Source organism: Amblyomma americanum, chromosome 1 (assembly GCF_052857255.1).
Source record: "Amblyomma americanum isolate KBUSLIRL-KWMA chromosome 1, ASM5285725v1, whole genome shotgun sequence".
Classification (NCBI taxonomy): Eukaryota; Metazoa; Arthropoda; class Arachnida; order Ixodida; family Ixodidae; genus Amblyomma; species Amblyomma americanum.
The window spans coordinates 183791726-183814141 of NC_135497.1; the positions used below are offsets into that span (position 1 = coordinate 183791726).

At 48.2% G+C, this 22416-nt stretch overlaps 1 long non-coding RNA gene across 1 annotated transcript; it reads left to right on the forward strand.

The window, feature by feature from the left end:
• Positions 1-6113: 6113 nt before the first annotated feature.
• On the forward strand, positions 6114-21804 carry LOC144094052 (uncharacterized). Its single transcript, XR_013306395.1, has 3 exons — positions 6114-6281; positions 14628-14763; positions 21720-21804. It is a non-coding gene; the product is annotated as an uncharacterized LOC144094052 (long non-coding RNA).
• The last annotated feature ends 612 nt before the right edge of the window (positions 21805-22416 follow it).

Consider the following 22416-nt stretch of genomic DNA (forward strand, 5'->3'; position numbering starts at 1 on the left):
GCTCCGGAGGATCCGGGTAGGGGTTGCCCTCACTCCTGCCGTAACTGGGACGTGGCCTCAATTTCGCCACTTATATCCTTCCTCTTTTCTTCCCAACTCTCCTTATGCCCAGAGGCAATAAACAATGCTATAAAAATAAAGGATAACTATATAACCCGTAATGTTAGTGTGAAAAAGTAATTGATAGAAAATTACATAAAATGTATTCAATTACAAGTAACAGATTACAAGTAATCAACTATGTACAACTTGGTATATAACCTTGGCAAGAGGCCAAACCAATGAACCAAAGTAGATAGAGATGAGGTGGTAACTGCAGTATGACACTTTGGATTGAACTGCTGTGGGTTAAGAACCTTTTGTTCGCGCTTGCCTGACAACCATGGTTGTACAAGTGTCGTTTTTTTCTGTGCAACCTCTTCCCTCCCTTTTCTACTCAGTTCTCTAGTATCCGCAGCCGGCGTGCCTTGTGCAGTATTCTGTACATTTAAAAAATTCATAGTGATGCAATTCCACAGTGACTGAGCGGTCTAATAATGGGTAATGTTTGAAATTGTAAATTACCTCCAAACTTTCCTCGACCCGCCCATCATCATTGATGGGTAGGCTGCCGAGGAAACTGTGCAGCTGCCAGTAGAACTGCCACGGGACACCAGGAGAGCCAGTGGCAGTTCCAGTTCGTCTCAGCTGCCTGGAAAGATAGAAATGATTTCAATAATAAATGTGCTCTTGGTGATCTCTTTAGGCCATCAAACTTCCTGTGAACACTGGTACTTAAGACAAATGTTACATCAATATGCAGGTACCAACTGGCAGGTACTGGTGAAAATGTCACTTAACTGCACCAGTTGGAGCTTTTCAAGTGATTGGTTCAGCTGATAGCATTCTAGCAATATCTGCATAGTAGGCCAGTGAGGCCTAAAGTTATATATTTCGGAAAATCGAGAAATTTGCTGAACTGTTACCTTAGCTGGTAGCCAGAAGTACCCGAGCACTCTATAAAGACACCTTAACTCAGAAAAAGAAAAGAGTGAAATTTTGAAGCACGTGTATTCGGTTCTGCACGCAATGCTTACACTTGAGCGGAAGTTGATTGACTGAGAATTTTGCCTGCCAATCAATCAGTGCAAGTTAAATAGGAGATCAGTAATGATCACAACGCTGACCACGCGTGCTGCCATGCGTGCTGGCGGCTGTATGGCAAGGTCACTATGTACAGCGCTCTGTCAGTTTGAAACAAAAGCTTTGAACGACAACAGCTGCCGCGAAAATGAGAAAGGCAAAGTTTGCATGCAGAGCGGTGCATGCACGCGTACACAAACGAAGACGAAAAGGTGCTTTTCTTTTTTATTAACTCAGTACAGGTGAATAGCCACCCGATTCTTGGCCGATCCCCCAGTGTGGGTATGTGTCATCTTTTGTTAGGCCAAAAACTACGCAGTTTACGAAGAAAAAAAACAGACTGGCGCTGTGTAACATACGCTGCTCCCGTCACACGGCACTCGTTCTTCAGTTCTTATATGAGTACATACATAATTGAAACATCTTGGGCGCTCGCGAGGTAAACAATACGCGACGACTGCGAAAAGTTTGCACGTTGCTGAACCAACACACTGCTGCCGCACACGTGGGGCTGACGTCGCGCCATAAAAACAGCGCTAGGTGAGCAATGCAATGAGAGTAAAGATAGCACTTACCGGTATTTTTTGTTCAGATTATCCATTTTCTGCTTCACCTGCTTTGCAGTGTAGGGGCCTTCGCCCGGCGCTAGCCCGGCGTTCAGCTCCGCCGCCATGGCAGCGTATATACGCGCATTGCGCGTATTTCCCCGCAGAGCGGGTAGCTGGTCCTCCCAGATGCGAATCAAAGCCGCTGTTGTTACATCAGGCCAGTTGACACGCCTCTGGGAGGACGATTGCTGCGACACTGCTGCTGCTGCCTCCATGCCTTCCACGGACGCCGCCATTTTGTCGGTTAAGCGCAAACGGAGGTTAGCCAGCTCTGTTTACGGTAACTACGGTTAGTGGCGTAACTACAGTTTGGCTTTCCGTGTGAGCGCGGCTAACTACAGTTAAGGGTAACCGCAGTTTACTTAACCATGGTTAAGGGTGCCCGTGTAAATGCGGTATTACGGGCTGATCCAAACATACCTCCTATTCATCCGTAATAAATGTTTTCACCACCACCCACACTGGGTGGACCCCTCACCGGTGCCATGAAATCAGTGATGAATAAGGTAGCGAATTCAGACAGAAAGTAAGCTTACCCGTCAGGCTACTCTGATAAAATAAAATTGGGTTAAAAGAATTTCGGAAGGGGCGCAATAATTAAAGACTATGGAGTGTGCGCTGACATCTCACTGATTGTGTGCAGTTCTAGAAGCGAAAGCTTAAGATCAACCAGTGCTTGTACGGCCGTTCGGCAGTACTGCATGAAGGTATGAGGCGAGTATCTACTTGATCTATTTAAACACTGTGTCGTGGGTAATTCGTTGCAAAAATACTGTTTGCGGCCCTTACAGTCTGACAGAAAAACTTTATTTATTCAGCAAGTGAGTGTTAGACCCAGCCGGGTCCCTGGGCCACTGCGCGGTTAGGCGGCAATAGTCGTTCTTTGTTCTATTGTCATGTTTAAGAGGGGCGAAGGCCAACCCTTTTAATGAATGAATGAATGAATGAATGAATGAATGAATGAATGAATGAATGAATGAATGTGCTGTTTATTTATAAAGGGAGGCTGACGGCCGTTTGTTGGGGAATTGGGCTGTTAAGCAAAGAAAAACTTTGCAGTGGATTAGCTCGGCTATGCCAGGATATACGTAGCGTGAGCTACGCTGAGCTGCTGAGCATCAATTGCAGCTGAGCAGCATTTTCGCTCTCCTTCTCCATGGCTATACCACATCAAGGCAAACGCCCCGCTATATGAATATTCCCCTGATACCTCTGCGCATGCGCACAAACTGAGAGGCGCTATCAAGTGGCTCCCGACGCTGCGTCAGACTTAATTGTATCAGGACCGACGATACGCTAATTCCTGCACCCTGGCCTCCTGTTGCTTTTTATTATAATTTGTTTGTCTCACAATACCCGCCGCGGTGGCCTAGTGGTTAGGGCGCTCGGCTACTGATCCGGACGGAGTTCCCGGGTTCGAATCCGACCGTGGCGGCTGCGTTTCACCTCCATTGAAACGCAAAGGTGCCCGTGTGCTGTGCGATGTCAGTGCATGTTAAAGACCCCAAGGTGGTCGAAATTATTCCCGAGCCCTCCACTACAGCTCCTCATTCTTCCTTTCTTCTTTCACGCCCTCCTTTATCCCTTCCCTTGCGCCGCGGTTCGGGTGTCCACCGAGATATACGCCCTTCACTTCGGCTCCTCATTCTCCCTTTCTTCTTTCACGCCCTTCTTTATCCCTTTCCTTGCGCCGCGGATCCGGTGTCCGCCGAGATATGTGAGGAAGATACTGCGCCGTTTCCTTTCCCCAAAATCCACGCGCTTGCGTAGCACGGCTCTCCAGGAATTACGCGAAACTGGTCAACCTCGGCCAGTGTATAGGTCACGCTGCTGCTGCTCCTGCTCCTGCTGCTGCTGCTGCTGCTGCTGCCGCCGCCGTCGCTGCTGCTGCTGTTGCGTGTAACTACCTGGTGGAGAACAGGCGAGACGTCAAGCCCGTCTCTTCGAGGAATACACAGAGGCACTCCAAGGTTCGCTCACGGGTGCGCGCACTGTCCCGCGGCCACAATGCGTCTTGAGGGAGTCTGGTAGTATGCCCAGCGCCCTATAGGCCGCAAGTATATTGTGACGAGCATCGGTGAACGCGGCACAGTGAAGGAGCAGGTACTGTAGTGTTTCCACTGCACCGCATCCGTGACACACGTCACTGGTCGCGATTCCGTGACGCTCCCTTCGTTCCCCGGGCCACACACAGCCAATGCGCGCAGAGGATCATTACACGTTGCGACGGCGTGAGCGCGCGACATCCGGTGCTGCTGTCGATGCGCTCACCTGCTGCGATGCGTGGCTCGGGGTGCTGCTTTCGGAGATGGTCCTGGATGACACATCCTCCTGCGCAAGGGGCAGGTCGCGAAGAGGTAGTTGATGTGCGGCGGTCGTAGGTCGTCAGCTTCTTCGTTGCCGGCGATGCCGCAGTGTCCGGGCCCCCACTGTGCACGCACGGCGCATCCTCTACACGCGAGGCGCTCGATGCGCGAGCAAATGTCCCGCACTATTGGCGTACCGAGGCCGTTGGATTGCCGGCGGCTGAGGGCGCCGCGGGAGTCGCACAGCAGGAAAGTTCGTTTTTGGGGAAAGAAAATGGCACATTATGTCTCATATGTCGGCAGAAACCTGAACCACGCCGTAAGGGAAGAGATAAAAGGACGGAATACGAAAATAAAATAAGAAAGAGGTGCCGTAATGGAGGGCTCCGGAATAATTTCGACCACCTGGGGATCTATAACGTGCACAGACATCACACAGCACACGTCTCCTTACCTGTTGGACTCCATCGAAACGCAGCCGCCGTGGTCGGGTTCAAACCCGGGAACTCCGGATCAGTAGCCGGATCAGTAGTCGGCGGTAAGGAGAGAGAGAGAGAGAGAAACAACTTTATTGTAACACCAGTCAATGAACGCCAGGAGAGAAGTCCATCTCCCCTGTCGGCCCTAGCCGTCGGCCGGGATCCCTTGGGATACAGCAGCAGCAAGGGCTTGACCGATGATGTCTTGCTGGACGATGGGGTCTGGGCTGCGGAGCAAAGCCTCCCAGGATTCTATAGTGCGTGAGCTATCATATTTAGCCGGGCACGTCCACACTATGTGGACCAAATTTGCTGGCTAATCGCAAAATTTGCACTTTGACCTGAATACTGTAGGATGCCACTTGCTGTAGAGTACTGGGTTGGGCGAAAAATTCGTTTTTGTGGAAAAGAAATGGCGCAGTGTCTGCCTCACATATCGGCAAGCACCTGAACCGCGCTGTAAGGGAAGGAATAAAGGAGGGAATTAGAGAAGAAAAATTTGGAGGACGCTTAAGCTTCGTCTTTAAGAGTGAGACGCGACAGCACGTTGCAGCGCTACCAAGGAGTCCATGGAACATAATAATAATTGGTTTTTGTGGGGAAAGGAAATGGCGCAGTATCTGTCTCATATATCGTTGGACACCTCAACCGCGCCGTAAGGGAAGGGTAAAGGAGGGAGTGAAAGAAGAAAGGAAGAGAGAGGTGCCGTAGTGGAGGGCTCCGGAATAATTTCGACCACCTGGGGATCTTTAACGTGCACTGACATCGCACAGCACACGGGCGCCTTGTGTGTAATCTCGTGTACTTCGAGAAATTACTAAGTTGAAAGCATCAACCATTGCTGTGATTCGTAGAAACTGACAACGCGCCTATAAGCACTGAAACCCCGCGCTCAACGCCTTTCCGCGATGCCACTCCTTGGCCTTTTGCCTACCGCGAGCCCGCTAGCGACTGGAGCGCCACCTCGTTTGTTTGCAAACATGAAGGAGGTCTATATCCTCTCCGTTGCAAAACAACGGAAAGGCTGTGCACGAGTCAGGTCGCAATTTCTTTTCCGAGAGCCGCCGCCGTGGCTAAGTGGTTATAGCGCTCGGCTGCTGATCCGAAAGACGCGGGTTCGATCCCGGCCACGCCGGTCGCATTCCAATGGAGGAGAAATTCTAGAGACCCGTGTGCTGTGCGATGTCAGTGCACATTAAACAACCTCAGGAGGGCAAAAATTCCGAAGCCTTTCACTACCGCGTCCCACCTAGCCAGAGTCGTTTTAGGACGTCAAACCTTCATAAGCCATTTTTTTTTTCGAGAAAAGAAAAAAAAAAGTGTCCGTCAAAATGCCCCTTCATTTTGTCTTCCTACTTTTCGGTTTAGTATAAGATGTAAAAATGAACAACGGAAAAAACGCAAGTGGGAGGCCCTTGCGCTTCACTGCGTGCGACGGGAAAAAGTGCAGGTCACACTGCACAGCTGCGTACGCCATTTAGAGGGCGCCACTGTGAATCAAGGAGGAAGAGCACAATGCGCGTTCCATATGCGCGTTCGGGCTCGCGTGCACGCAGCCTGACCCTGCAGCTCAGTCGGAGCTGGCCTGCTGCCGCGAGGGGACAGCACTGCGAGATCTGTCTTCTTGGACAGCTATCCACACGAGCACCGGGCCTCTCGGGCTGGCCTTGAGTGAACGCCGGCACTCTCGGGCTTGACCTTCCGCGAGCAGCGGAACCGTTGGAACTGACCCTCTGCGAGTAGGGTGCTATCCCTTAGGCCTCTTGGTAAGTGGGTTTTCTTTTCGCCCTACTGGAAGCGCTGACGTAGGCCTACGCATTACCACATAGCACCGCATAGCCGCTCGCCGTGCCTCATTCGAGAGCAGCGAGGGAAACCGAAGTCTGAATTAGGCAACCTTACTGCTGCCAGGTGCCTTCTGGTAGACACCGTGTGCCGCGTTTGTTTTGCTCGTTTGAACTTCAGCCGTGGCAGAGGCGGCCTTGAAGGAAAGGGTCAAGCGTTGCGCGAGTTGATTAGTCACCGAGTCTGTTCTTTCGCGCTGGTGGGCGTGCTTGTTTTTAGTTTTTCCGCTCGGACGCCAAACGCCGCCAACCGCTGACTGGCGCTCTGATATCGACTGCTTAGCGCGGGTTGCTATACGGTAACCCGTCACCTTACCTGTCTTCATCTATTTTTATAGCTTTAAGCCTTGCGGCGCTGTACTCGTTTTGGGGAGTTTCGCCAGATGAACGAAGCATTGTTCCGAGCATTTTCGTACGCGTCTTACTGTAATCTAATTTCGCTGACAGAAAGCAATTGTACTTTTCCTACGTGCTCTTATCCACCGTAGCAGGCTCCGAGACGGTTGGGAGAAATAGCTTTTCCTGGCCCTGCGTCTTTTATATAGCGTTCTTTTTCAACTGTATACTCTTCTGAAGGTACCATTTCGTTGGCAGCAGGTGTCGCAGTGCCTACGTATTTCATGGTGAGCATGACTGGCGCTTTCTCGAGGGTTGATTTGATAGCCGCGCACCAGCGTCCATGGCACGCCTATTCGACTGCATAGAGGACTACTTTAGCGAAGGGCTTTTTTTTCAGTAACTATCCCCTGCAATGACTCAGTGGCTATAGCATTCGGTCATGGAGCCTCGCGGGGTCGAACCTCAGCCGCGGCAGTCGCACTCAGATGGAGGAGAAATACAAAAACGCCCGTATACTATGCGATGTAGTGCACGTTAAAGAACCCCAGGTGGTCGAGATTTACCTATAGCCTTCCACTACGGCGCCCCAAGGGGTCACGATGCGTGCAGGATTGTTGACGAACTGCGTGCGTGTGCGTAAACGAGTGGTCATAACTATGTAAAAGCATATCGTTGTTTCGTTGTTCACAGGCGTCTAGAGCGAAGGAGAGATGTGTTTCGTGGTTTGAAACTTGATTGGTCAGTAAGCAAGCGTTTTGTTACATTTTTTCAACCACCACTAGTCGCGAATTGCTATGCGCGCCGTGCACAGCCGGACACAGCGTTTCGGTGGCGGGCAAAAGCGATGAAGCGCCCAAAGGCGCTACGCCATGCAGGGCCGGATTGAGAAAAATGGAGGCCCTGGGCTAATGCGCATGCAGGCCCCCTTTCCCTATACTGACCCCCCCTCCCCCATATCTGCTACGCTACTGGAAATATGCCATGTTTCATTTTAATTCCACGAAATTAAAAATAACGAAGTGCGATCAACGTGATTATTATTATTATTATCATGATTATTATTATAAGGGAAACAACAAAACTTGCTTGAAACGCGATTTTTAGGAGCCCTGCACTACGGCACCCCTTTCTTCCTTTCTACTTTCACTCCCTCTTTCATCCCATCCCTTAAGGCGCGGTTCAGGTGTCCGCCAATATGTGAGACAAATACTGCGCCATTTCCTTTCCCGAAAAAACCAACCAACCAACCTTGCTTGAAACGCGTGATGTTGTAAACACCAACACACATGTTCAGTTTGCGATTAATCTGCATTCTGTTTTCAGTAAAAGCTAGGCTTTAACGAAAAGTTTAGTGCACTCAAGACGGATAAGAACGTAGAAAAGACAACACAGCTCAGATATCGATCCTTCTGAAGCTAGGCTTTGTTTGCATCACTAAGTGTAATCCAGTGAGGAGACGCATGGTTGTATCCAAAACATTCTTTAATAAAATTCAGTATCAGACTCCAGTAATCGTGATACACGTTACTCTATAAATATGCAATAGATATATACTATACTTAAGGCAATACAAACACCATAAAATGCACTAGAATACAGATGAAAATTACCAACTGTAATTACAAAACTTTATTTCAAAATGTTTTCGTTAAAGGTAAGACATGCAAGGACGACACCAAATAAACGTGGCACTATCAAAAACAAGAAGCATACAGTTCTTTATAAGCACGCTAAATATCACATGAACAAACAAGAGACGAACAACGAAGATTTGTATATCTTACACTGCTCAGCGTTTCATTGGCAACGTGGCGGCTGGGAGGCGACACAACGAATTTATTGGAACTATTCACGTATAGCGCAAACAGTCCTCTTTTAAAATGGCATCTTTAATAAATAATAGTAATAAATTGGTTTTGAGGGAAAGGAAATGGCGCAGTATCTGTCTCGCATATCCTTGGACACCTGAACCGCGCCGTAAGGGAAGGGATGAAGGAGGGAGTGAAAGAAGAAAGGGAGAGGTGCCGTAGTGGAGGGCTCCGAAATAATTTCGACCACCTGGGGATCTTTAACGTCCACTGACATCGCACAGCACACGGGCGCCTTAGCGTTTTTCCTCCATAAAAACGCAGCCGCCGCGGTCGGGTTCGAACCCGGGAACTCCGGATCAGTAGTCGAGCGCCCTAACCACTGAGCCACCGCGGCGGGTCAGTGGCATGTTTCGCGCCTTCGCTTTGGCGAAATCAGATATAGTCTGTTCGAAGGATAGATCGCGGAGGAGGTCACTTTCAATGGACATGATAGCAAGCGAGTTCACCTTGTCGTCAAGGAGGATCGAACGAAGGCTGATTTTTTTTATCAGCGACAGCTTGGAAAACGATCGTTCGGTCTCACGGTTGGCCACGGGTATGCTAAGCGCATTCGCAAAGCAATAGAAAGGTTCGGAAACACATCAATCGGCTTTCTTTCATGCAGCAACTTCATTATTTTCAGGGGCTGGCGTCCTGGCACACAGAGTTGTGCAGAAAGTTCGCAAACCGAATGATTTCAGCGGAAAATGCTGGCTACAAATCACTTTTGTAGGTTTTCACCAGCTTCCTGCTTTGCCAGAGAGGCCTCGCTCCCAACTTCTGTCAGAAATTTTAAGAATCCGAACCTTTCGCAGGGTTCAGTGTAGGCAGCCTTTCGCACTCGCGAAGCAGAGACTAGACTGTTAAGTTTAACATTGTAGGTCTCTACGACAAACTTTTTTCTACCTTGTAGCGCGCTATCGCTTTTTCCGTCCGGGTGCTTACTCAAAACGATGCGTTTGCCCTCATCCTCATAACATTGATAGGTACTTAGCGTGCGTGCTCTCTTCGAAGACATCAACGAGAGGTCGCAAAGAATTAGCCTTCTAGAGAGCTCAGCAGGTCTACAGCAGTTGAAATGTCTAGGCCATGTTTCTGAAGTGCTACGCTCGTTTTATCAAAGCGCTCCAAGATTTCTCTCCAGAAAATCGCCATGAAAGCAGTCTCTAGTTTCTTCATTTTCTTGAAGAGAGTGCGCTTCGTTCCTAGTGTCACCGTTTTCTTCCTAGTTCTATGATATAGCTTCAAGGCAACACAAGACTACATTGAAATTTTTCAGAATGGCCTTATATGATTCAGCGTGTCTTGACCACCTGGTCTCAGATACTTTTCAAAACAAGCTGCTGGCCAGTTCCGCCCATGCTGTCCAAACGATACCTCCATCGCTTAGGTGAGGCAGCAAAGGACACATAGTCTCTGAATTACAGTGAAAAAATTTGACTGCCTCAAGGCAACTGTCAACGCTACACATGCCAACTAAGTTTAGTGAATGACCAGCACACGGGACGTAGACTGCCAATTCGTTCAGGTGTTTCATTTTAGCTTGCAGTCCTTCGTATTTTCTTCACATATTACTCGCATTATCATAAGCTTGGCCCCTACAATCATCACTTGAAATGCCATTGGTCGTCAAGAGGGACATCGCGGTATCGAAACGATACAAGCCGGTATGCGATTAGATTGGAACATATCCAAGAAAGCGTTCGTACACTTTCTCATTTAAATAGTATCGTAAAACAACTGACAGCTGATCAACGTGAGTAACGTCTGGAGTCGAATTAACAATTAGAGAATAATTTTTTTTGCGCGTTTCACTTCAACGAGATGTTCCTTGGCAGCCTTTGCCATATGCTCTATAAATTCATCACAAATGGTTTTTGACAGATACGATGGGTGACCTTTTCCTTTGTTCCCGTAGCGTTCGATGTGCTCCTCTAGAAAGGGATTAAACTTGGCAATGGCCTCAGGCACTCCCATATAATTGCCATTTCTCGGTGAACCAAAAATCTCACTGCCCCTAAACACTAAGTTGCGCTCAGCTAGAAGTTTAACTACAACGACTACGCGCTTCAACACCTCTGTCCAGTGAGCGGTCTCTGTGACAAGATGCTTAACCAGCTCCTTGTCAATTGTGCTGCTCGAGTTAGAGCTGGCGAGCCTTGCTGCCACGCAGTTCAGCTGCTCGACGCTATTTTCATGTGCTCAAACCTTTTCTTCTGCTCTTTTCCAATCAGAAAAGCCTTGCGGGGTGAGAGCACTGGTGTTGCTTGAAATAGAAAATAGTTTGCCCATGAAACAGTAAACGGAATCTTTGGACTCGAAGTACATTAACCAGTGCCGCTCGTACGCCTCCACATTTACAGCCTTTTGCACGAAAAGATGAGGTGGCATATAGCGTTTCTGAGTTTTGTACTGCCTTTCGGAAGACGGAAAATTTTCTGCCCAATTTTGAAAATAAAATGGCCCTTTCTCAAGGCGTACACTCCGAATGCTGTCAGTAATAACGTCCGGCCACTTAGCAGGGCCACTTCGGAGAATCTCGCAACGTACCTCTTGCTGCGGGGGTGTCTCTACTTCTCTGTTTCCGCAACGAGAAGCCGTCTCATTCGTCCTCACGAGGTACACATGTGGGTGGGAACATGATTATTTGAAGCCAAACTAACAGGAGACAAGTGAGTCGGTTCTTGGAGTGGTGTTTCCTGGCGCTCGTCAGTAGAAGGAGGCTCATCGGGGAGGTTTGGCACCTGTTGATCAGCAGTAGTAGAAATCTGGCGTGGCGGACCGGACACCTGGAGCTCTGTGGCAGTGACCCGGCAGAGTAACATAGACGTTGCAGACTCAAGAACAGGGCAGGGCTCGGTTAGCGTCGGTTGCTCAGAAATATGGACGGCCGAGGTTGGCACCGTTTTCACAGAATCCGGACAACCAAGATGAGTCAAACCTTGCTTCTTGCCATGAAACCGTGATGATGGAGTTGGCAAGTCCTCCACAGAAGCATAGTCGGTACTATTGGGAGTTTGACACTGACACTATGTAGACCGATCATACTGCTCCGCGGAAGCTGCATTCAGTAGGTACTTTGTCATCTTTGGTAGGTTTTTTCGCCCTCTTCTCTTTCTAACTTCGCCTTTCGTTGATGCTTCCGACCGAGCATTTTTGCATGAATGGATGCTAATTGTTCACCGCACCGGGCACTTCGTCAGTCCGACCCGACCGCAGGTGTCCAATGGTGGCCGTCCCGATGACTGGCGCACGCTGCCTAATTGGTCCGTGGCTGGCCGGGAGTGGTGCGTCCCTGGGGAGCTCCTCAGCGGGCGGGCTTATGCAAGCTGAATCGCAGGCCGCGATCAACTTCCTTTCATAGACGCGCGCCGCGTCTGTCTGTTACTAGCGCCAAAGCAGGCGGTCACACACAGATCCTTGTACAAATTCCCTCATTCTCAGTACAAACTCACTTCTCCCGTTCCGGTCTCGTCTTTCTATTGGCTAGGAGCAATCGTCTGTTCTGGGAGGTTCTCGATTTTTCTTTCGTCCCGTCGACGCCAAGGGCGAGAACGAAGGGAAGAGTGCGAATCCTAGCGCGGGCGAAGTTACGCGCCCTCCATCGCCTCTGAGTCATCTTTTTCTACTTCTTTCTGGAAAGTTCGGCGGCCAGTCTGACCTACTTTTTCCGTCGAGCGCGCGCGAGGGTGCGCAGCCACTAGGCAGGAATGGGCCCTGGGGACAGGCCTCTGTCCAGCTCTCCAACTTCCCCAACTTCCCCCTTCACTCTTCCACAACCCTAGCCCGAACAGTGAACATTCCATGCCCCACGGCACGCGGACCAAAGCACGTGTGATGTCTTCTTTCCTTTCCTGCCTAGACTCTGCCATCAGACTCATCTGCTATCGGACTCATCCTACCCCGCCCAAATTACCATCACTGTAAAGAAAAGTCGAATGGTAGGCACTGTTGGGTACTGCAGCACATCCTTTCTATGAGAAGGACAGCGACGGAACTATTTGAGAGGTGGACGGTGGCGTGGTGGTGATGAGGGGCAAAGCAGATTTAGGTCCTCATCCCACATTACATGTTTTAGGTGTTTCCCCTTGCCCCTCCTCTCCAGACAGCACTGGACAGACGGACTGACAGGGAACCACGAAAACTCTCCCAAACAAACGCACCTCACTTTGTAAGAAAGAGGGCCCCGCCGGCTTGGTGTGGGATTCCTCTTTTTGCAGCTCAAGCTCTCCCCAAATGATCAGTCTAAACGCATGCTCTTACATTAGGCGGGGGGCCCCGTCTGCTCGTTCTGGCTTTCTTGCTTCATACATGTCGCTCGAAGTTCCGTTGCCCATGGTTCCATATACTAAGCAAGTTAGAATAAATGGGCCCCCTTCTACTGTCCGAGGTGAGGCCCTGGGTTGCAGCCCCCTTAGTCCCCCCCCCGTTCCCTTAATCCACCGCTGACGCCATGCCTGCTGCCTGCTTCGTGATAAGTAGGCCGAGTGCACCTCCGGCAGCGATCTGCATGCGCAAACAGCAGCTGGCGACCAGTGGCAGTCGAAAGAATACGACACGATCGCCATGTGCTCGGAAACAAGCTATTTCAATCCCAGAAGCCAAAGCAAACGTAGATGTCACTAATGCAGGACAGGTAGCCGCGCGAGCGGAGCCTCGTGCGGCTTCCACACTTGTCTACAGCTGTAGCAAGTGTTGACCATCGTCGTTAGCTTAATTATCACTTCGTTCGCAGCAGAAGTTTCCTTGTACTCTTGATAGGCCGTAGTGCTTACAAAAAAGTTTGTAAATCCTTGTCACTTGAATAGAAGGCGGCTCGTAGTGGCTTGAAGAGCCCTAGTCACGATGGTCAATAAAAAAACGCGTCGTCGGACGATCATAATTAAGTTCAGAATATTTGCAGCCCGAGACAGTCTTGTGATTATCTTGGACAAATTTTCTTCACGGCGCTACATGCGCACGTTGGCGTAGTCCTGCCATTTTCCGTGCACACAAGATATAATAATAATAATAATGGGTTTTGGGGGGAAAGGAAATGGTGCTGTATCTGTCTCATATATCGTTGGACACCTGAACCGCGCTGTAAGCGAAGGGTAAAGGAGGGAGGGAAAGAAGAAAGGAAGAGAGAGGTGCCGTATTGGAGGGCTCCGGAATAATTTCGACCACCTGGGGATCTTTAACGTGCACTGACATCGCACAGCACACGAGCGCCTTAGCGTTTTTCCTCCATAAAAACGCAGCCGCCGCGGCTAAGGCGCTAAGGCGCCCGCTAAGGCGCCCGTGTGCTGTGTGCCGGTGATGGGTTTTTCCTTTGGTATAATCGAATTGCCTTTAAAGATAGTCAGCCCGCCTTCGTGTCACCCACAGCTCTCGGTATACTACAGTGTGTAGGCACAGCTCGAATACTCTGCCAGAGGCATAATGGTATGAACCGTACAAAGATTCTGAGGCTATAAAATTCAGGAAACGTACGCTACACATTCCAGCAACACTAATTCCTCGAGCCAGACATGGACTGGCGGCCGTGACAAGCTCATCCTTTATGAGCGATCGAACACCTCTTATGTCTGACCTCCTCTTCAAACAGTGGTCCTCACGCATTTAGAAGACACTTCACTTAATTATTAGGCTAAGCCTAAGTCGCGCATTTTTGCAGCATGCTGTCTGTTAGCACTAGAGTCCACGTCTTGGACGTTTCACAAAGCTCTTCAATAGGCTCGCGAAAAGTTGCGAAAAAGCTAGTAATAGCTTGCCAGTTTCGTAGAAAGCTGCAGCTATTTTTACTGGCTATAAGAAGGTAAAATATATTAGCAAGGCAGTATAGGAAATACTGAATAGCTACACAGCTACACTGCTTTTGCCTGTATTCGAGTATCGCCGAGTCTTCAGCCTCGCGTTGTTCCAGGTTTCTGCGAGCCACACGCGAGCTCCAGCTTCCTTCTTTTGGTATTTCAATTTGTCACTGTTGGCGCCATGATGTGTCCAACAGTTGTGTTGGCATATTAGTTTGCGTGAGCTCGTATCCTGGCATGTACCTCTGTCAATCGGAGACAAAAGAACTTTGATACCGCTACCGCAGGCTCCCAGGAAGCGTATCCGGGACATGGACAGTGATTCGTCTGAAGAGGAGCAGTCCTCCACCGACCAAAAGGCGGCAACCAGCAGGAAGGCGCCTAAGATGATCGACAAGATCGTAGATGCTGTTAACAACTGCGGTGAGTGCGCGCCCTCTTTGTCTGCCTAGTTTGCACTTAAAAGTGAAATAATGGATTTTTCTTCAATACATTGTGCAATGATACTTGCTCGGCTTAATTGCAAAGCTCCATCATACTCTTCTATATATGGGCACTGAGGGCAACACAATCACTTTTTTTCTCGGCTAGAACCTGTTCTGTGCCGCCGCCGCCGCGGTGACTGAGTGGTTATGGCGCTCGGCTGCCAGCCCGAAAGACGCGGGTTCGATCCCGGCCGCGGCGGTCGAATTTCGGTGGAGGCGAAATTCTAGAGGCCAGTGTACTGTGCGGTGTCAGTGCACGTTAAAGAACCCCAGGTGGTCGAATTTCCCGGAGCCCTTCACTACGGAGTCCCTCATAGCCTGACAGAAGTACTTGCTGTTGGGCTAGTTGGTTCATCATAAAGTTGAATGACGCAAGGGAACGAACACAGGAAGACACAGGGCCACTTTACAACTTTATTATAAATTTTTTATTATTTATGCGCTTTATTATTTAGGCGCTCTTTATGTCTATGTGTCTTCCTGTGTTCGTTCCCTTGCGCCATTAAGCTTTATCGTCGCCTGAGTCGCTTTGGGACGTTAAAACCCCATAATCAAATCAGACAGAACGTCGGAAGCGCTGCTTCCTGGTATTTTTTTTTCGTAGCGTGGAAAGAAGCACCGCCTCACTGTAGCCCCGGGGCTTACTAGAAGCAGTGCACGCGTGTATATATAGTCAACAGCAGAAATCGGGACTCGACACAAGTCGTTTTCTAACCTTCCCACGGGACCAGACATTGCCGGTGCCCGCGCCTTTTACTCGCGCACCGGATCTGCCGGCGGTAGACGATCGTTCTCGGGACACTGAGAGTAAGCGCAGACCGGATGCACTCTCGGCCAGCGAAGTGCAAGGCGCAGTACGCTCTGGCTCGGTGGTTTTTATTCCTCCTGATAACTCGCTATCGGCGATTTACGTAAATACACGTGTTACCTGCACACCGGCGCACGACTGTTCTACCCTGACTATCGTTCACATTTTCAAGTGCAATAGCTTTGTTTTTCCAGCTCAAGCCCGAGCAAACTGCGGTTGCGCCCTCACTTCGTAGGCGCGTCCGAAGTCGAATATGCGAGTCACGGGCGCTGTACGATCACTTTTTTTCCGCATGCGCACGCGTCCTTGCGGCCATGCGCACGGCCGCGTGAGGGTGCGTTGCGGATGAGGTGTTGTACGATCAAGTTTGCTGCATGCGACCGAGCGGACGACTCCGGCGTTCTGATTGGCGCGCTCGTCAGTGCCGCCCATGCGGCAGCACAGGCATGTGCCGTAGCAAAACACGAAAATATCTTGCCGTACGAATACACACACATCGATATGGTGGCTCACTCGAGACATGTTTACCGGTGAGATTTTTCGTAGCAGGTAAAACCGCGATCGGCTGTGATAGCCATGAATCTTGGCGCGGCCGATTCTGACGTCCACGAACGAAGTTGCAACAAATTTTGCAACACCGCAGGCGAGGTTCTAAAACAGCGCCGCGGGAAACGATTAACGTTTGCGCTATTTCTACTTCAGAAAGTGATAACAGGCATCACACCGCGATCGCGACACAACTCGTTCGACCGCTAGTTGACTAGACTCCGCTGAAGACCGGAAAAATCGGAATTTATTCAAATTAGACCTAAAAACACCCAGCAGACGCGCTCCCCCATCCTCAACCTGGGGATCAACGGAAGCCAGGTCAAACAAGGAGCTCAGGGTGCTAGGCATGCTAATTCAGGAGACGGGCAGCGTGTCGTCAACGCTAAACACTCAAACACACGGCCAGGAGTGTATCGAGACACTCGTAAGAATCGCCGCAGTAAGGACGGCATGAAGGAGGACGACACTAGGAGACTGGTACAAGCCTTCGTCATCAGCCGTATTACGTAGGCTCTGCGATACCAGCTTTCACGCAGATGTGAAGCAGAGCAGGCCAACGTACTCATACGCACTGCCTACAAAGCTGCACTGGGCCTCCCTGACTGCACTGGCACAAAGCGTCTGGAGAGTCTGGGTATTTACATTACATACGATGAACACGACGCAGCAGTCTTGATCGCGCAGAGAGAAGCTCGACTCGACAACCCAAGGTAGAGCTTTACTACAGAGACTTCACTACCCCTGGACACCCCAATTCTGCGTGGAGGAGACACACCAAATACCCAGACGAGACAGGGAACGCATACACGTGGACCCAATACCCAAGAACATGCACCCCATGTTTAACGCCGGCCGCAGACGAGCGAGAGCGGTGGCACTCGAACGGTTACGCAACGACCCAAACACTCACTACACAGACGCAACTCCCTACCCCTTGAGGCTGAGAGCATTTGCTACGGTTGTCACTAGAGGGAACCGAGCAATCGCGTCGGCGACAATCCGCACCAAGAGCATGGCCGTGGCCTAAGCGGGCCTAAGCCTAAGCTAGCGATGACCAAACAACAAAATACAAGTGTTACCATGGCCAGCCGGTTTAGCAACTGTGCGTGTCTACAGTTAATTTTTGGCGGGGATAGCAGAGGCTTTGCTACACCGCCATTCACCTGAGAACGGCGGCAACCAGTCTTTGGGTGTGTACGTCAGGAGTTTGAATCGAGTATTTGGATCACGAGTTTGAATTAAGCATTAGGAAATATTAAAATTCAATTACTTCAGTCTTATATTGGTTCTGGCTGCCTTACAAGCGTTAATGTGCTCAGAAAGAGCCAGAGAGTGTACCAATAACACTAATTAGATTCTAATTAGCATGACTGGGCAGCAGTGAGGTTTAGGAATCCGTCACTCCACTCCAAATGTCCCACATATTGCGCTCGACCATCTCCGGTTTGTTGAAGCAAATTCATTAAAACTGAACCCAGCGTGCGTTATCTAAGCTAAAATTTTTTTGCCGAAAAAAGTTTATTTGGGAGGTGATCTCAGTTTGAACACTTTTGAAAGGCGTGAAACCAGGCACTGCTCAATAATGATTAAAAATCTAAATTTTTAGAAAACGCTACACAAACTTTTAAGGACATTTGTGCATATTCTGGCTTTCAATATGATTCAGATCGTGTATTTTTGGACGGTATAAGTAGTTTTAAGTTCAAATAAAATTAAAAAGTTTACTATTTTGACATTTAAAAAGAATATCAACTTCCTCTCAGAATGGCCTTTTTGCCTACCTAGATTTCTATTGCCAATAAAAAATGTTACAGGTGATGCAACTGAATGCGTCGAAGTGAATTAAAATACTGAAGTCGCAGAAAAGTGTTTCGGAACATAAGTAAACACTTTTTTATTTCACCCTGTAGTGGTCCAAATCAAAATTCAGACGATGGCGGGTTTAGTAAAACAACTTATTGGCTTTCATTTCTGAAGTTCTAATTCAGGTGCTTTTTGTTCAAAGCGAGAAAAAGATTTTTAAAGTCGAGCTCTCATGCTGCAAGTTGCGTCATCTCTTAGCGCTCCATCGAGTAACACAGCAGCTGTCATGACACATTTATGGCCACATAACCACTTCAGTTTACTCTCACTCACTGTAGTGCATGTTTAGGGCTGGAGCGAAGGCAGGTATCGCATGACATTCGACGGGTGGTGGGCGATAAGCGAGTTCATTTTCTCTCTTGAAGTTCAAACGAACCCACTATGGCATAAGGCAGCCAAAAGCAGCAAAATTATGGCTTTCAGTGTGCTGTCTCGCTTGAGCCACAAGGAAGGAACAACCACCCGGCACAGCTATCGTAACACCAGTCCTTTTAATGTCCGAATAAGATCACGGAAAGCATGTGCCTCGGAGCGCACGTGACGGTACGAAGTCCTCACCACGGCTTCTGGTAACGCGAGGCACGCTGGCGCGGCCCGATCGAGTGGAGCTGCCTTGCTCTCGAGTGATCAAACATACTGCGACCGCGGCACCGGCACCCAGTCGCCTCCTCCTTGAATCCTGTATACTCTTTTTTTGAATAGCAGGCAACGCTGCCAAAGCCAGCACGCCTTTTTGCAAAGGTCAAGTCCGTGCTCAAAACGTAGTTCACCATACAAGCACAGTGACCACATGCATATTTCGTGCTGCAAATCTCAATTTCCGTGAGTGACTGCCTCCTGCCCTTCGTTTTACCTCTTGCCACATTTTGTCCAGCGGCTCATCGAGACTTCGAGAAATAAAAATGGCATGTGGTGATACGATATGCATCTCATAGGGCGAATCGCATATACACCATCCGTGCCTAAAAGTAGTCCTCACTCAGTGAAAATTATAGCCAGAGGTCCTGAACACTAAGCACCTCACAGCTTTGAGCGTGTTTTTCAGTGATACCAGTTCATTTTATAGCGCTTTGTTTTCGTTCAACCACTGAGTGAGGCTTTGAGAAGAACAGATATGTGGTGGAGTAAAATGGTTTTGCGGACACACTATATCCGCAGCGTTGCCGAGTATGTGTCTGTCATGTCTCTGAAAACAATGACGTAGTGTGGCATGAACCCACTGAATAACAATCTCACTGGTGCACGTGCCATCCGGCAGCTCAAAGAAAATCTTTTCCCACGATTATCTGTTCGTCTACAGAATATTCTGATGCCTGTCCGCTGTAGAAACTTCACTTACGGTTGAGAGCAGTGCTGTGCTCTGTGATGAAGAGGCGCAAAAAAACGACGCAGATCGCGGCGGACGAGCTCAACTTCAAGCATTTTATTCTCGCTTTAAACAAAAATCACCTCGATTAAATCTTCAGAAATGAAACACAATAGACTGTTCTACTAAACCTGTTATCGCTGGTATTTTTACTTGGACCACCTCTTAGTGAAATGAACGAGTTTTTATGGTCCCAAACGCACTTTTCTGCAACTTCAGCATTTTCACTTGGACTCATTCAGTTGCATGAGCTGTAACATGTTTAGGGGTAATAGACTTCTAGGGAAGCAAGATGGCTGTTTCTTAATTTCCAAAGAGGAGTTGATATTTTTTAAATGTCAAAGTAGTAGAATTTTACAGTTTATTTAAATTAAAAAATTATTATACCGTTCAAAAATACAAGACCTGAACCATATCAAAAGCCAGAATCTTTGCAAATGTCAGTAAAACATTTGTGGAGTATCTTCTAAAAATCTGGATTTTTGGTCGATCATTGAGCGGTGCCGGTTTCACACGTTTTCTAATTGTTCAAATTGCGCTCACCTTGATTAAATTTTTTCGGCATCTCGCTTAGATTTCACACATTGCAAAAATTTTACATGAATTTTTTTAAGAAATCAGATATGGTTGAGATTAACTCTGGGACGTTTGGCTTGGAATGACTCATCATTGACCGAGTGAAGGTATGATGTTTTGGGTGAACTCTGATTTTTTTCACACTTAGCTTTCTTGACTGTGACCAATGTTCCCACAATGCTCCTTTCTCTTGGCGTGGTTATTTGCGTTTGAATTTTATTCCCGCTAAGCCATAATACCAGCCATATTTTTTTCCCCAAAAAAACCGGCATTTCTGGTTAACCAAAGCTTTGGCACTGTTACTCTAAAGTCATCACTGTAAAGAGACACATAGTACCTTGGTTGTGACAGTGACCAGTGCGACTGACTGCAGGGGCCAGAGAGAATAATGAATATTGCAAAGTTAAAAAATAAAAAGTGAGAGCAGTAGCTTTGTATAGCCCCTGCCCCCATTGAGTGCACCCACCCTGTCACACTTTCTAAAGCTACCCCCCCCCCCTGCTGCATATAGCTTAGGCCCACGTGCTTTGCACTAACATTGGACAGTAGGTAAGTGCTGGCATTATCAACTGAAGGCCTTAACCCTTGTAGAGGTGGAGTTCCAAGTGTGGGCTCACCGAGCAAAGAAGTGCACTACAAAAAATTCGCCATAATGCTGATTTTTTTGTGCGGCGTATGAAACTGAAGTAACACAGCACTGCTACATCAAAGTAAGCTAGCTACGTGGTGGCACTAAGGCGGGGTAAAAGCCCTTGTGCAGTCATTTCACTGCTGATGGCGGCCCAGGCATATGCAGACGTTCTTCAGTGTGGCAAGCGCACCAAAAAAAAAGCCTCTGATTGCCGTTTGATGCTGATTTTATCATGTAATCTGGCTCATCACTACCTCCTTTTTTGCAGCCCGTAGTTGGATATGACCCGAAAACAAGGCGGCAAATGCCCGCTAAAGGACGCCCTCAAACCAATGGCATCGATCGATTCTCACCACGTCCTGGTTTATCGCCTTAGACCTGCTAGTGTGACATCGCCATGGGGTGGCTGCTGAAGGGGGATAAGCCAGGGCTCAATCAGACTAACCATGACATCATAAGAAGCGGTCAGTGCAATTGGTTGAAGGGCCTTTTTTGAGCGGTCGCTTTGTTTTTTAGTTGTTTCTGACTGTAGCATGCTGTGATGGCACTCATGTCATTTTTGCGTCTTCATGGCACACATGCTCACGCACCATATTAATTGCAATACAGGAAGCCCCCATTTAGCTGTCATCTAAAATGATTAAATTTAATTCTATGTAGCTATTGCAAGAAGGTTACGGTATATAGAGGCATCTGAAAATGCTCTTCTCGAGGCGGTGCCATTGTTACATTATATAGCCCTAGTTAAGTTATTAGTGCACACATCTAGTAGACTCAGAGCATGAAATGGTATTCACCTACTTTTAGCGGTTGATGCCATTTTGTGATGGAACCTTAATTTGGCATAATGTTGTGGCACATGGACCTATCTTCCCTAGTTTTTGCAAGAAACGAGGGATTGTGAGAACTAAATATTTTGTGTCGGTTTATTTCTTCCTTGCTTTCATGTAAAAACTTGAGCACAGGTAGTTTCATGAATTTTGTAACTGAACAACTTCAGTTCTTTTACGTTACTGTAATACAAAATTTCTCGTCTTTCTATGCCTCTTTATGTGTTGTCTAAGTGTATTAAGTGATTGTGTATTTTTGTCTGCTGCCCAGGTCTGTCCTGCTGTCTGGTCCTCCAGGATAAGAAATAGGTGGACTTGTGAGCAGTTTGGCTGCAACCTTATTTAGAATAACGGCCATTTGTGGTATGTTTTATTTTCAGTTGTGAAAGATCTTGTTCTGTTATTGCACTGTGCCTAAACCAAAATATGCAACTACTACACATTATACATGCCTGCTCCTTGTGTACACATTGCACCACTACTCTGCATGGTTAGAAGACCAGCCATTGCATTCTGGGAAGAAATATTAACCCATGTTTAAGAATTAAGTTTAAGCCAGACCTGATCATGCATACCCTTTTGCAGCTGGCTTAAGCTTTCACTTGTAAGGGGCGAAAGTGGTCTTCATAAATTAAAGTTGGTTTATGCCTTAGGGGTAGTACATTACCCATATTAATGGAAAAGAAGGTTCCACTAAGGCAATGTAATGCATAGCTTGTTATTTGTGGGATGACACTAAGCTTTGAGAGGATATCTTTATCCTTACAAATGTACCCTAACTTTACCTGTTAGGAGGTCAAATTTGCAATTTTGGCCAAGTATAACATTGCACCCTTTAAAAGATATCAAATAGGCTTCTCAAAGGTGTAGCATCACTCTTAGGTGTCTTGAACTCGCACTGGTCTTAAAGGGACCCAGAAAGGGGATCTCAATAAAGGTGCGATGTGTCTGGGACGTTAAAAAACGAT